Genomic DNA, 13,717 nt, shown 5'->3' on the forward strand with positions numbered 1-13,717 from the left:
AAAGAAAGTAGAGCGAGCAGGACTCTACGTAACGATAAAACCAGAGCGAGCAGGTCTCTGAGGTATTTTTTAAGTGAAAATATTCTAGAAAAAAATAGTAGAGCGAGCAGGACTCTATTTCATGATGATACTAGAGCAAGCAGGAGTCTGAGGCATTTTTTTGCTTGAAAATTCAAAAAAAAGTAGAGCGAGCAGGACTCTACGTAACGATAAAACCAGAGCGATCAGATATTTTTCACAGAATGAAATTTATAAATTTGATATTTAGAGAAATTTACAAAATCACAAGTGCTAAATAATAATAACTGAGAAAATACTGCAGTACGCAAGATTTGACTTGATACCCGACAATGGAGCAAAATGTATTTGAAATGTGTTAATTTCGTGAGTTTGAAAAATAACCTCAACTATTTAATTTAAATGAAAGTCTCGGCTATTGACTGGAGATTTTGTAGAAATGTACAAGAAAAACATGGGTTATGATAAGTATTGGGAAGTTCGGGCAAGAGCTGATTAAGATTAAAAAAAGGAAACGTCTTGTCTGATTTATACTGGCTTGAACTGGAATTGGATTTGGATCGAAGTAAGTTTACATTAAATTTAGATTGAAATTGGATTGTACTTGTATTGGATTCGGGTTGAAATTGAATGTATTTTGATTTTATTTGATCGATTTAGGAATGGATTTGTAATTGGACGGTATTAAGATTGGATTTCGATTCAATTTCCTTAGGATTGTATTTTGGTTGGATAAGATTTTCAATTAGATTAAAATTGAGTTTTGATGGGTATGTCAACGAAGTTACTTGTGAATTTGAATTTGATTTGGTTTGGAATGAATATTGATTGGATTATGCTTAAACAGGATTTGGGTTTGATTGAATCTTGATTTGAAATGCAGCTGAATTGGGTTTGTGTTTAGTATTGATTGGATTAAGCTGAAGAATGGATTTAGAAGTTTGATTGAATAGGATTTTAATAAGATCAAGATAAAGTTTTGATTGGATTATATGATTGAATCAAATGAAGAAGTGAATTTTCATTGGATTTGTATTAAATTTAGACTTCACTTGGATTTGAGTTGAATTTCGATTGGATTTGGATAAGTTTAAGATTATATTTTGATTTGAAGTGATTTCGATTAGATTACAAAGGAATTATGATTGGAATTTAAATTGAGTTAGATGTGGTTTTAAATTGGATTGTTTTTTTTTTTGCATTTGATTTGGAATTTAGCTGAGTTGGATTTGAACTGGTTTTGGATTGGATATTTGCATTTGGATACGATTTGGATTGGATTCAGCATTTAAATTGGATTGAGATTGGAGATAGGATTTAGAAGGAATTTGAAATGAATTTGGATTGGATTTGGATTGAATTTGGGTTTTGATAGGAATGAAATAGGATTTAGGTTGGATTAGGATTGAATTTGAATTGGATTTTGAGTAGATTGGATCTGGATAGAATATTATTTGGATTGCATTTGGATTGATTGTTTTAAATTGGATTGCATTTGGATTGAATTCAGGATTTTGATTGGATTGAGATTGGAGGTTGGATTTAGAAGGGATTTGTAATGAATTTGGATTGGATTTTATTTGGATTTTGATTGGATTTGGATTGCATTTGTATTGGATTTGAATTTGACTTGGAATGAATTTTGATTAGATTGGATATGGATCGGTTTAGAAATTTGGAATTGGATTGGCGTTTACTTGGGATTTGATTGTTTTTAAATTGGATTTAGATTGGGTTTTGATTAGATTGGATTTGGATTGGATTTGGATTGGATTTGGATAGGATTTGGATTGGATTTGGATTGGATTTGGATTGGATATGGTTTGGATTTGGATTGGATTTGGATTGGATTTGGATTGGATTTGGATTGGATTTGGATTGGATTTGGATTGGATTTTGATTGGATTTGGATTGGATTTGGATTGGATTTGGATTGGATTTGGATTGGATTTGGATTGGATTTGGATTGGATTTGGATTGGATTTGGATTGGATTTGGATTGGATTTGGATTGGATTTGGATTGGATTTGGATTGGATTTGGATTGGATTTGGATTGGATTTGGATTGGATTTGGATTGGATTTGGATTGGTTTTGGATTGGATTTGGATTGGATTTTGATTGGATTTGGATTGGATTTGGATTGGATTTGGATTGGATTTGAATTGGATTTGGATTGGATTTGGATTGGATTTGGATTTGATTTGGATTGGATATGGTTTGGATTTGGATTGGATTTGGATTGGATTTGGATTGGATTTGGATTGGGTTTGGATTGGATTTTGATTGGATTTAGATTGGATTTGGATATGATTTGGATTGGATTTGGATTGGATTTGGATTTGGATTGGATTTGGATTGGATTTGGATTGGATTTGAATTGGATTTGGATTGGATTTGGATTTGGATTGGATTTGGATTGGATTTGGATTGGATTTGGATTGGATTTGGATTGGATTTGGATTGGATTTGGATTGGATTTGGATTGGACTTCGATTAGATATGGATTGGATTTGGATTGGATTTGGATTGGATTTGGATTGGATTTGGATTGGATTTGGATTGGATTTGGATTGGATTTGGATTGGATTGGATTTGGATTGGATTTGGATTGGATTTGGATTGGATTTGGATTGGATTTGGATTGGATTTGGATTGGATTTGGATTGGATTTGGATTGGATTTGGATTGGATTTGGATTTGGATTGGATTTGGATTGGATTTGGACTTGGATTGGATTTGGAATGGATTTGGAATGGATTTGGATTGGATTTGAATTGGAGATGTGGTTTCAAATTGGTTTGTTTTTTGAATTTGATTTGGAGTGTAGCTGAGTTAGATTCGAATTGCTTTTGGATTGGATGTGAAAAGTTTTTGAATTTAGATAGGATTCAGGATTTGGATTGAAATTGGAGATTGGATTCATATGTTTTTTCAATTGAATTTGGATTTAATTTTAATTTGATTTTGATTGGATTGGATTGGATTTGAATTGGAGTTGGATTGGATTTGGATTGGATTTGAATTGGATTTGGATTTGGATTGGATTTGGATTGGATTTGGATTGGATTTGGATTGGATTTGGATTTGGATTGGATTAGATATGGCTTGGATTTGGATTGGATTTGGATTGGATTTGGATTGGATTTGGATTGGATTTGGATTGGATTTGGATTGGATTTGGATTGGATTTAGATTTGGATTGGATTTGGATTGGATTTGGATTGGATTTGGATTGGATTTGGATTTGGATTGGATTTGGATTGGATTTGGACTGGATTTGTTCTTGGATTGGATTTGGAATGGATTTGGAATGAATTTGGATTGGATTTGGAGTGTAGCTGAGTTGGATTCGAATTGCTTTTGGATTGGATGTGAAAAGTTTTTGAATTTAGATAGGATTCAGGATTTGGATTGAAATTGGAGATTGGATTCATATGTTTTTTCAATTGAATTTGGATTTAATTTTAATTTGATTTTGATTGGATTGGATTGGATTTGAATTGGAGTTGGATTGGATTTGGATTGGATTTGGATTGGATTTGAATTGGATTTGGATTTGGATTGGATTTGGATTGGATTTGGATTGGATTTGGATTGGATTTGGATTTGGATTGGATTGGATATGGCTTGGATTTGGATTGGATTTGGATTGGATTTGGATTGGATTTGGATTGGATTTGGATTTGGATTGGATTTGGATTGGATTTGGATTGGATTTGGATTGGATTTGGATTGGATTTGGATTGGATTTGGATTTGGATTGGATTTGGATTTGGATTGGATTTGGACTTGGATTGGATTTGGAATGGATTTGGAATGGATTTGGATTGGATTTGAATTGGAGATGTGGTTTCAAATTGGTTTGTTTTTTGAATTTGATTTGGAGTGTAGCTGAGTTGGATTCGAATTGCTTTTGGATTGGATGTGAAAAGTTTTTGAATTTAGATAGGATTCAGGATTTGGATTGAAATTGGAGATTGGATTCATATGTTTTTTCAATTGAATTTGGATTTAATTTTAATTTGATTTTGATTAGATTGGATTGGATTTGAATTGGAGTTGGATTGGATTTGGATTGGATTTGAATTGGATTTGGATTTGGATTGGATTTGGATTGGATTTGGATTGGATTTGGATTGGATTTGGATTGGATTTGGATTGGATTGGATTGGATTTGGACTTGATTTGGATTGGATTTGGATTGGATTTGGATTGGATTTGGATTGGATTTGGATTGGATTTGGATTGGATTTGGATTGGATTTGGATTGGATTTGGATTGGATTTGGATTGGATTTGGATTGGATTTGGATTGGATTTGGATTGGATTTGGATTGGATTTGGATTGGATTTGGATTGGATTTGGATTGGATTTGGACTTGGATTGGATTTGGAATGGATTTGGATTGGATTTGGATTGGATTTGAATTGGAGATATGGTTTCAAATTGGTTTGTTTTTTTGAATTTGATTTGGAGTGTAGCTGAGTTGGATTTGAATTGCTTTTGGATTGGATGTGAAAAGTTTTTGAATTTAGATAGGATTCAGGATTTTGGATTGAAATTGGAGATTGGATTCATATTGTCGCGCTTATCTTTTATTAGAGTCCTGCGGCGGTCGTACGCTCGCAAGGCATACCGCCGCATGACAGTCGCAAGGCAAAACAAAAGAAAAAGTGTTCCCGCCAAAAACAAAAGCACGTGGGTTTCGCGAAGTGACAGATGTTTTTGAATGTATTTGTGACGAACGGCAAGAGTGGCTCAATGGAATGAGTGTTCTTGCTGTCAATCCCCATATAATGGAATTATATACTTTTAAATCTGGTGACGCTGTTATGATTAGTGACTGTTGCGCTTATATTGTCCATCCGGTTGGAATCAAGACCGACATTCAATCAAAAATTGCAATTTTCTTGGTCCACAAGTGTCGCAACTTGTGCCTATCATCAAGCCCGCAGGTTTAATCGTGCTTGCTTTTATTCATTGTGTACCCTGTATAAACGCCTTTCGAGTCTCGATAAATTGATTTCAATTTTAACGTTGTTTTCGGTTTGCAATGGCGGAGGCCAGAAAGTGTAAGAAATGCTGCCAATCTATTGACAGTTATGCCGATCTGTTCACGGTTTGTGAAGGTGATTGTGCGGGTTTATTTCATGCCAGTTGCGTTGGTCTGAAAGACGAAGACATCGACTTCCTAACACTATCGCAGAATGCCTTGTGGATGTGTGATACGTGCATGAGTATGTTCCGAAAAACGAGAGAGGGTATCCCAGTCAACACAGCAGATAAAACTGACAGCACGAAATCGATCGAGCAAGAAGTGAAGGATTTGAAAACAGCGGTGAACGGAATTTTGAACACTCTTTCGAAAATGGTTCCTACGGCCACGACTTCCCCGAACACACCATCGAATGTACTGCACTCAACGCCGATCGCGATCTCATCACACACGCTTTTCAACGGAACGAATGGATGTGTCGCAAGCGTGAGCAATTGTGATAGCGCAAGCCGGCCTCAAATAGAAGATGAAATCAGAACAAACAACGACTATTTCGCATTGTTTCTCTCGAACATCAATCCATATGTTTCTGAGAGGGATGTACATCAAATGGTATCTCACGCGCTTGGCTTTAGTGAACCCGAGCGTCTGGATGTGACCAAACTGACGAAAAGGTGGAACGATCAAATGATGCCAGATTTCGTTTCTTTTAAAGTAATTGTTAGTAGAAAATGGAAATACCGAGCGCTTGATCCTTCGACGTGGCCTGTTAATGTGAAGTTTAGGGAGTTTGTTTGTAAGCATAACGACACTTGGCGACCTTGAATATAAAAGTGTATTGGAATGTAAAGATAGTTTGTTTTTTGTTAGATTTTTTTGTAAGGATTATTGTATGGATTCGCCCATGAATGTATTTGATGCTGTTCTTTTGATTTGTTTGTTGTAATGTGTTCTGTTTGATTGTTAAATTAGTTTTAAGATATTCAATAAGACTTTATTGTCAGTTGGATTAAAGAAATAAATAAATAAATAAATAAATAAACTGTTTCGCATCTAGTGCGCAGTGTTGCTGACAACAACGGGAAGGATGCGCACTACTTTTGACATGATAAAAAACGTCGCGAGTTGGGTCGCGTCGCAACTTGATTGTGCGAAGTCCGGTTTGGTGGCGGCCCGACAATATCAGAACCCAGAGGCAGATAATCGCCATATTCTGATTTTTCTTGAGAGGCATAATATGGTTTTTCAATTGAATTTGGATTTAATTTTAATTGGATTTGAATTGGAGTTGGATTGGATTTGGATTGGATATGGAATTGATTTTTATTGGAATAATATTTAATTCGGATTTTATTTTCATTGGATTTTGATGGAATTAAGTTTGAGATTATATTTTAATTTGAAGGGATTTTGATTAGAAATTTTCAATATGATTGGTTTTTTATTGGATTTTTAATGCAATTGGACGTGGACTTAAATTAGATTTTTTTCATTTGATTTGGAGTGTAGCTTAGTAGGGAACCCCATGAAACGGCTGTCATTCACATACAACTGGATTGAAGCCAAAAATATGGTGCTGGACGTGGTGCTGATTTGAATGGGCGGTGGCATAAGGCTGAAAACACAGTGATTTTTCTGTTGGAGCATTTGCGACATTCAAATTTAATTGACTTTAGTGTTGTTTTAAATGGGCTAAATGTATTTTCTTACTTGTGCGTCTTGTAAATTAAACAAAGAACATTAAACCCATTGAACAATATGTGGAAATGATCGGTTTTCGATCACGAATTTATCTTCGCTCGACAGAGTTCGCTTCCGCACGTAGCAGATTGGCCAGCAGACTGAAATTTCGTAAACAAACCCGTGGCGCCCCACCAAAGGCGGCGGCTTCAAGAACCAACGCTTTCTTCAGGGGGTTGTATTCGATCCCCTGCAAAAATTTTCTGTCCCACCGCAATATGTTCCCATCAGTTTTAGCATACATTGGTTCGTTTCGCTGCTAAAATTTTTCAGCGCCGGTCACAGATTTTGGGTGGTGCATGGAATAATCGGTTTTTTACATGCTACTTCCTTTGGAGTTTGACGTCTGAACAAATATTTTGAATGATTGAACACGGTAATCTAAAGAGCAAAGCAAGATGCAATATTTGTATTTGATTTGAGTTTAATCTACGTAAGATTTGGATTTGATAAAGATTAGTGTTTAAATTTGATTTGGATTGAATTTGGTTTGGATGTGAATATAATTATAATATAGGTTATGATTTGTATTGGTATTTAATTTGGATTGAATTAGGATTGTATTTGGATTGAATTAGGATTTTATTTGGATAAGTGTTGGATAGGATTGAATTTGGATTATTTAATGGGATTTAGATTTAAGTAAATCTGATTCAAATATGAAGTGAATTTTGATTAAATACGAAACTAATGGATTAGACTACATTTAAGTTATATTTCTACTGAATTTTGTTTAAACATGAACTTGGTTTTCATTTTATTTGAAATGGAATTCCACAAAAGGTTGGTTAGGTTATGATTGCATTGAATTTCCGTTGTATCTGGGTTAAGATTTAAAACTTAAAAGTATATAATATATCTCTAGTTCTCCATTTCTGTTCGAAACAAAATTTCATTAAATTAAAGAAGTCAGAATGTTATGATTTGCAAGTTTTTTTTTATAAATCTTAGATGACACTTCTTATTAATTTTTCTAAAGATTTGTGGTAGTTAAAGAGTAGAGAAGAAAGCGAATGTAGTGTATAGATGTTGAATAATGAAAAATTTATAAAATATGAGATAAAACAAGTTTTGATTTTGGTGCATTTGTTTAATCGGGATGCGCATCGCCGAAGCTCGAACTGCTCGCGCGTCGTTGGCCGCCGCTTTTTCAGCCGCCGCTTCTTCGGCCACCGCGTCGTCGGCCGCCACGCCGCCTGATCGATAATGATGATTTACATACACATGCAAGGGCCTTTGTGTAAAACCATGTGCGAATGAAACATTATGATACACAAGGGAAAGATTGTGTTGGTGTGTCGGGAGGTGCAAAAGAAGTTTGCTCTTCGCATGAAAGCTGCGAGTCAGTTTATTGACGAATTTTGGGACGGATACACGTCACTAACGGAGACTTGCTTTTTTATGAGCGAGTTTCTTGGTTCGATGGTCAGTTTACTACACCGGGGTACCTGTACAAGATTCTCGAAAGTTACTTTCAGAATCCAGTACTAGTTTACGACACGGAGGTGGGTCGGAAGTGCTTTCACATAACCTCATGAGTCCCGCAAGGTTCCACCCTGGGTCCGGTGTTAAGGAATGTCATGTACGACGAGGTGTTGAGGTTAGAGTACCCAGTGGGAGTGGAGATTGTCGGATTTGCCGACGACATTACGCTCGAAGTCTACGGTGAAACGATCGAGGAGGTGAAGTTGACTACCGACCACTCGATCAAGGTTGTGAAGGCGTCGATGCGGTCCAGGAAACTGGAGCTGGCTCACCACAAGACTGAGGTGGCGGTTGTTAACAACCGGAAGTCGTAGCAGCAGGCGAAGATCAGTGTATGTGAGTGCATTATTCTGTCAAAGCGCTCCGTTAAACACTTGGGCGTGATGATCGACGATAAGCTCGAAGATTGCGGCACGATATTGCGGCTTGATATTGCGGCACTGTCCCGGATGATGTTCAATAACTCTGCGGTGTACGCCAGTAAGCGCAAGCTTCTGGCTAGTGTTGCTACGTCCATACTTAGGTATGGCGGCCTGGCGTGGGGCACCGCGTTAAGGGCGGACGGGACGGTCGGGGAAATATCCGCCATTGCTCTGTTGCTACTAAGATGGTAATCTCAGATTCTACTTCATATTTTGCAACAAAAACCTATCACTGTGTATGCTCACTTGCAGTGCATATGCTGATTGTTTTTCAGCATCTTCAGTGCGATAGAACTCGAGATTACCATCTTCAAAATCGCGAGGCAAATTGTTAGAAAGAGAGGCAAGATAGGAAAAATAACACGGCGTCCCGTTTCACCTTAAGTACTGAATGCTACCGACGGAAGCTGGAAAGTACTTGCAGGCTTATGTGCCTGCGGGTTGCGAGCGCGTACCGTACCGTGTCACACGACGCTCTCTGCGTCATTACTGGTATGGTGCCTATCAGCATTCTTATCAGTGAGGACATGGAGTGCTTCGAAATGCGCGGCACAAGAGGCATACGCAGGACTGCCAGGATAGCCTCTATGGTCAAATGGCAGTGCGCGTGGGACAGTTCCACCAAAGGAAGGTGGACCCATAGGTTGATACCGAGGGTAGATAGTTTGGATTAATAGGCGCCATGGGGAAGTTACATTCCACCTGACACAGGTCCTTACAGGTCATGGTTGCTTCGGACAGTATCTACACCGTTTCAGGCATGCGGATTCTCCCGAATGCCCAGTGTGCAATGGTTTAGAGGAAACGGCGGAACACGTTTTGTTCGTGTGCCCGCGTTTTCGCACAATGCGTGACCGCATGTGGGGAGGACACAACTCCGAGCAATTTGGTCTAGAGGATGTGTAAAGATGAGTTAGGCTGGAACGCCGTTTTGACGTTTATCACCTATATCGTCTGGGAGCTACAGAGGAGGGGGCGCGTGGACTCGGAGAATGGCTAGTTCAGATGCAGTACAAGAGGTGGTCCAGGGGTTCGGAGTCGGCTTCGTAGGTCACACCGGTGCCCTGCGGTCGAGATCGACCCTTACAGCGATTAAGTGGCCGCGGAGAGAAAGTCCCGGTAGCGGTGATGTCGTGGCGTCGGTTTACTGGGTTGGATCCGAGCCCACAGTTGGAAAAGGGTCCCCGGCAAGGATCGGGGCATGTGAAGACCCTGCTGTCAGCTACCTTCTGGTGCAGCTGATAGGGCCTGGAGGGTAGTGATCCCCTTGCCTTCAGCAGGTTAGATCGTGTTGCACGTGGGCATCAGTTCTTGATGTCTGCAAAGCAGTAGGGCGCGGGCGGGGTTGACCCTGCCCGCCTTCCGAGGGCAAAGGGAGTGGTGAGGACCACTCGGAAAACTGGCTAAGCGCCAACATGCTAACGTGATGGACTCTCCAGAGCGAGTCATCAATGTTCGTTGCTGCAGACTACGCAGCTAACCTTGAGGATGCGATGTCACTAGCCCCTCTCAGAAGCAATGCCTTCTTGGTGGTTCCGGAGAGACGAAGGGTTTGGCGACCATAGGAATGTGTTTTAGTGGGTCGAGGAGAGAGTAGTCCTGGCTTTTACTATTGTTGTAGAAGACGGCCTTAACCTCACACTATCCTAACCTTCCTGTTAGGGTGTCTGTTGAACAGATTTTGCCCCCTATGGTTTAGAAAAAAAAAATCATCTCAACTCGTCGAGCTGAGTCGATTGGTACATAAGACATGATCCCTCCGAAGACTCTACCCTTTTTCGTTTTGGAACATACAGCCTTTCGGTACATCTTGGTGCACGAGAAAGGCAGAAATGATATTTGTATGGAGGGGCCAAGACAAGAGCAGTAGCGAAGTCTAGTGTTTTAACCCTAAGATATGAGAAGGTCGTAATATGCAATCTATATGTTGGCTTCAGAACTAAATACCATTAGTTCCCCACACAAACATTGGTTAAAAAAATATCATTACTATGCCTCTCTGGGGGATACAAATCGCGGGTAATTTTAGATTTCATTCCATAGAGTTACTGGTTCACTCTCAAGCAGTTCAAACATATACAAGGGATGGCCAAAATGTTTGGGATAGGCAACTTTTTTTCTCCCACAAAAAAATTCAACATGCTGTAACTTTTAATAGAGTGCATCAAAAAATCTCAAATTTTGACTGTTTGTCAACCTATTATATGTGCATCATTGGTACAAATTTGGGCTCGATTGATTAATTTTTCGCGAAGTTAGAACCGTTCGGGTGAAACACTATTATTGAGACAACTAATTTTTGAACTGTCATATCTCGGAAACCAGTGAACCGAATTGAATGAATTTTTTAACGTTTATCAACAATATATTGATACTTAATACGACGTTATAAAACGTAATATTTTCTTACGGCGAATTAAGTTATACCGGATTGAAATTTTTACCCATATAGAGGAAAATAAGTTAAATTTACAATATCACACAAAAATTACTAAATGTGTTCTTCCTTCAATCTAAATAGGCTCTAATATATCTGATTAGAGATAACTTGAAAACAGAAGTGGAAAATCATTGGATATCAACACTAAAATTTATTGACATTGATGTAAAAAAATAACATTTTTTCGAAAAAAATCGAAAAAGTGTTAGTCCATGATAACTTTTTTCAACGTTTAAAAAGTACCTATGCATTGATAGTTTGTGAAGCATTTACATATTGTTAGTGTACGTTCAAAATTTCATTCAATTCGGTTCACTGGTTTCCGAGATATGACACCTCAAAAATGAGTTGTCTGAAAAATAGCGTTTTACGCGAACGGTTCTAACTTTGCGAAATATTAATCAATCGAGCCCAAATTTGTACCAATGATGCACATATAACAGGTTGACAAACAGTCAAAATTTGAGATTTTGTGATGCACTCTATGAAAAGTTAAAGCATGTTGAACTTTTATGTGTGAGAAAAAAAAGTTGCCGATCCCAAACATTTTGGCCATCCCCTGTAGCTGAAGAATATAGTAGAGATGCTGGTTCAACTTTTTAAACACGGTTGTAATTAGCTACATGAAATACTTGACCAACAGTAGAAGAATTAATAGCAAATTGGGGGGCCTTATTTGCCTTAAAGAGACTAGAGTAGGGTCAAGTGGGGTAAAATGCCATTTTTCAAACTTTCATCTTTTTCAATGATAATTCGCCTCAATTGTTAGGCTTTAAATGTGGTAACAGCAACTAGACAATATTTGCTCGATACTTCAGCAAAACTATTCACTAAACCAGGGGTTTTCAGACCTTTTGTCTTGCGGTGCACTTTTTCGAAAATATTTTTTGTGCGGTGCACCCAACCCACTGACAGACATTGTTGTCAACATCTCTTTTGTTAAAACGGCCCCAACATGTGTTGATCAAACGAAATTGGGCCCGTAGTATCTCTACTGTCACTCCATGCTATAGGTATAGGTGTGTCAATGGCGTGGGTGCACCCACTTATAAATTATGAAGGATTTAATTTGGAAAAAGTTTGTCAACACATCAGTTTGACACCAATTATTTTTTTTATTCAACGGAGTTTATTACGAGTGGAATAGTTGTACGCCCAGCTATGATTTCTTTACAATATATTCTTTGATTCTTTCAGACAAAATCTTTGCTGGATCTGAAGAAGGTTTCAGGAGAAGCTCTTGTAAACTTTGTTGTAATTTGCAAGATAAAATTTGAAGAGTTTGTCAAGGTAACCCCGTGTTTATAATTAGCTGAACTTTGGATTTTTTTTTTAAATGCTTTTCCACGATCATTACCGGATTGTTGGCAATACCACTCGCAAATTCCATGGCGAGTGCTTTTTAGAACTGTCATACATAACTGTAAATATTTCTTTTTAAAGATTTTACTCAGAATTCCTGGCGAATTCATCAACAGATAGAAGAAACATTTTTTTTTTGAAAATCACATCAAAATTACTGTCAACATTGAAAAGTTCCTCGCGAGATTATAAATTCATCTCTACTCAGATCCTAGGTGATACTTGTCTGAAAATTCCTGAGCATCATATGAAGAACTTGACAATATTCTCATGAGTTCTTTGGGGTTTTTTACTTAAAGAATTACTGAGAAAACTGTTGTTTATAGTTGTAACGAGACCCTTGGTAGATTTTTCCATCATTGAGGAAACTAGTTACATGTGTATGTTTTTTTTCGAAAGAGACAGAAAAAATTGCAAGCACGTTATTAAAAGTGTCGCGGTGCACTTGGTAAGCATTCACGGTGCATCAAGTGCACCGCGGTGCACGATCTGAAAACCCCTGCACTAAACTATTGCATTTTCATCGATTTTAAGCGATTTTAAAAACTGATTCGTAAAACGGAAGTAGTGCAAAACGACCATCTGCCATGGGGTAAGATGCCACTTCATGAAAACATTCAAAAATTACGTCCATCAGTTTCCGGGCATTTCCGACTCCTTTTCCCCTCTCTGCACCGCTTTTTTCGTATACTCAATAAATGGAGTGTTACCTCCCTCCCCGCAAAACGATGATCGTAATATTTGAATGACCCCTAACATGGAAAGCTTAGACATCAACAACCATGCGTCTCCATGTGTGCCTCAATCTCGTAGGAAACACTTGGCTGGTAATAAAATCACCAGAAAACCTTAATTGCAAGCACGTAAAGCCGGAAGCTGACAATTTTCATTGGGAAATTAAAAGATTTTTCGTGGGTTTTATGGCCTAGCTTCTAGAAGAATGTTCGATGCAAACATATCTTGACACCATTCACCTCTAGTAATGATCAAGTCCCATTCAGAAATGATTTTATTAGTTGGGCCATTTTACCCCATCTTGGCATTTTGGGCTTTGTTCCTCTAATAATAATTAGCAATAAATTATGCTCACTTTGGCGAGCAAAATCAATTCACATGTTATGTTCAACAGGTTGATGCCGCTGGCACTGGCGGAATCTTTCGTCGACGAATACCAAGCTAGGTTTCGTGAGGACTGATCAACAACGGATCATATGTTTATTATAACAAACTCTTGATAAATTACGGGAGTGCA

General features: G+C 38.0%; 1 protein-coding gene across 2 annotated transcripts in view; it reads right to left on the reverse strand.

Annotated features, from left to right (window-relative positions):
- The window catches only part of LOC109430363 (uncharacterized), a 123,436-nt gene that overhangs the window by 93,160 nt on the left and 16,559 nt on the right, over positions 1 to 13,717 (reverse strand). The gene's annotated exons all lie outside the window — the stretch shown is intronic.

This window comes from Aedes albopictus, chromosome 3 (genome assembly GCF_035046485.1).
Source record: "Aedes albopictus strain Foshan chromosome 3, AalbF5, whole genome shotgun sequence".
In the NCBI taxonomy this organism is placed as follows: Eukaryota; Metazoa; Arthropoda; class Insecta; order Diptera; family Culicidae; genus Aedes; species Aedes albopictus.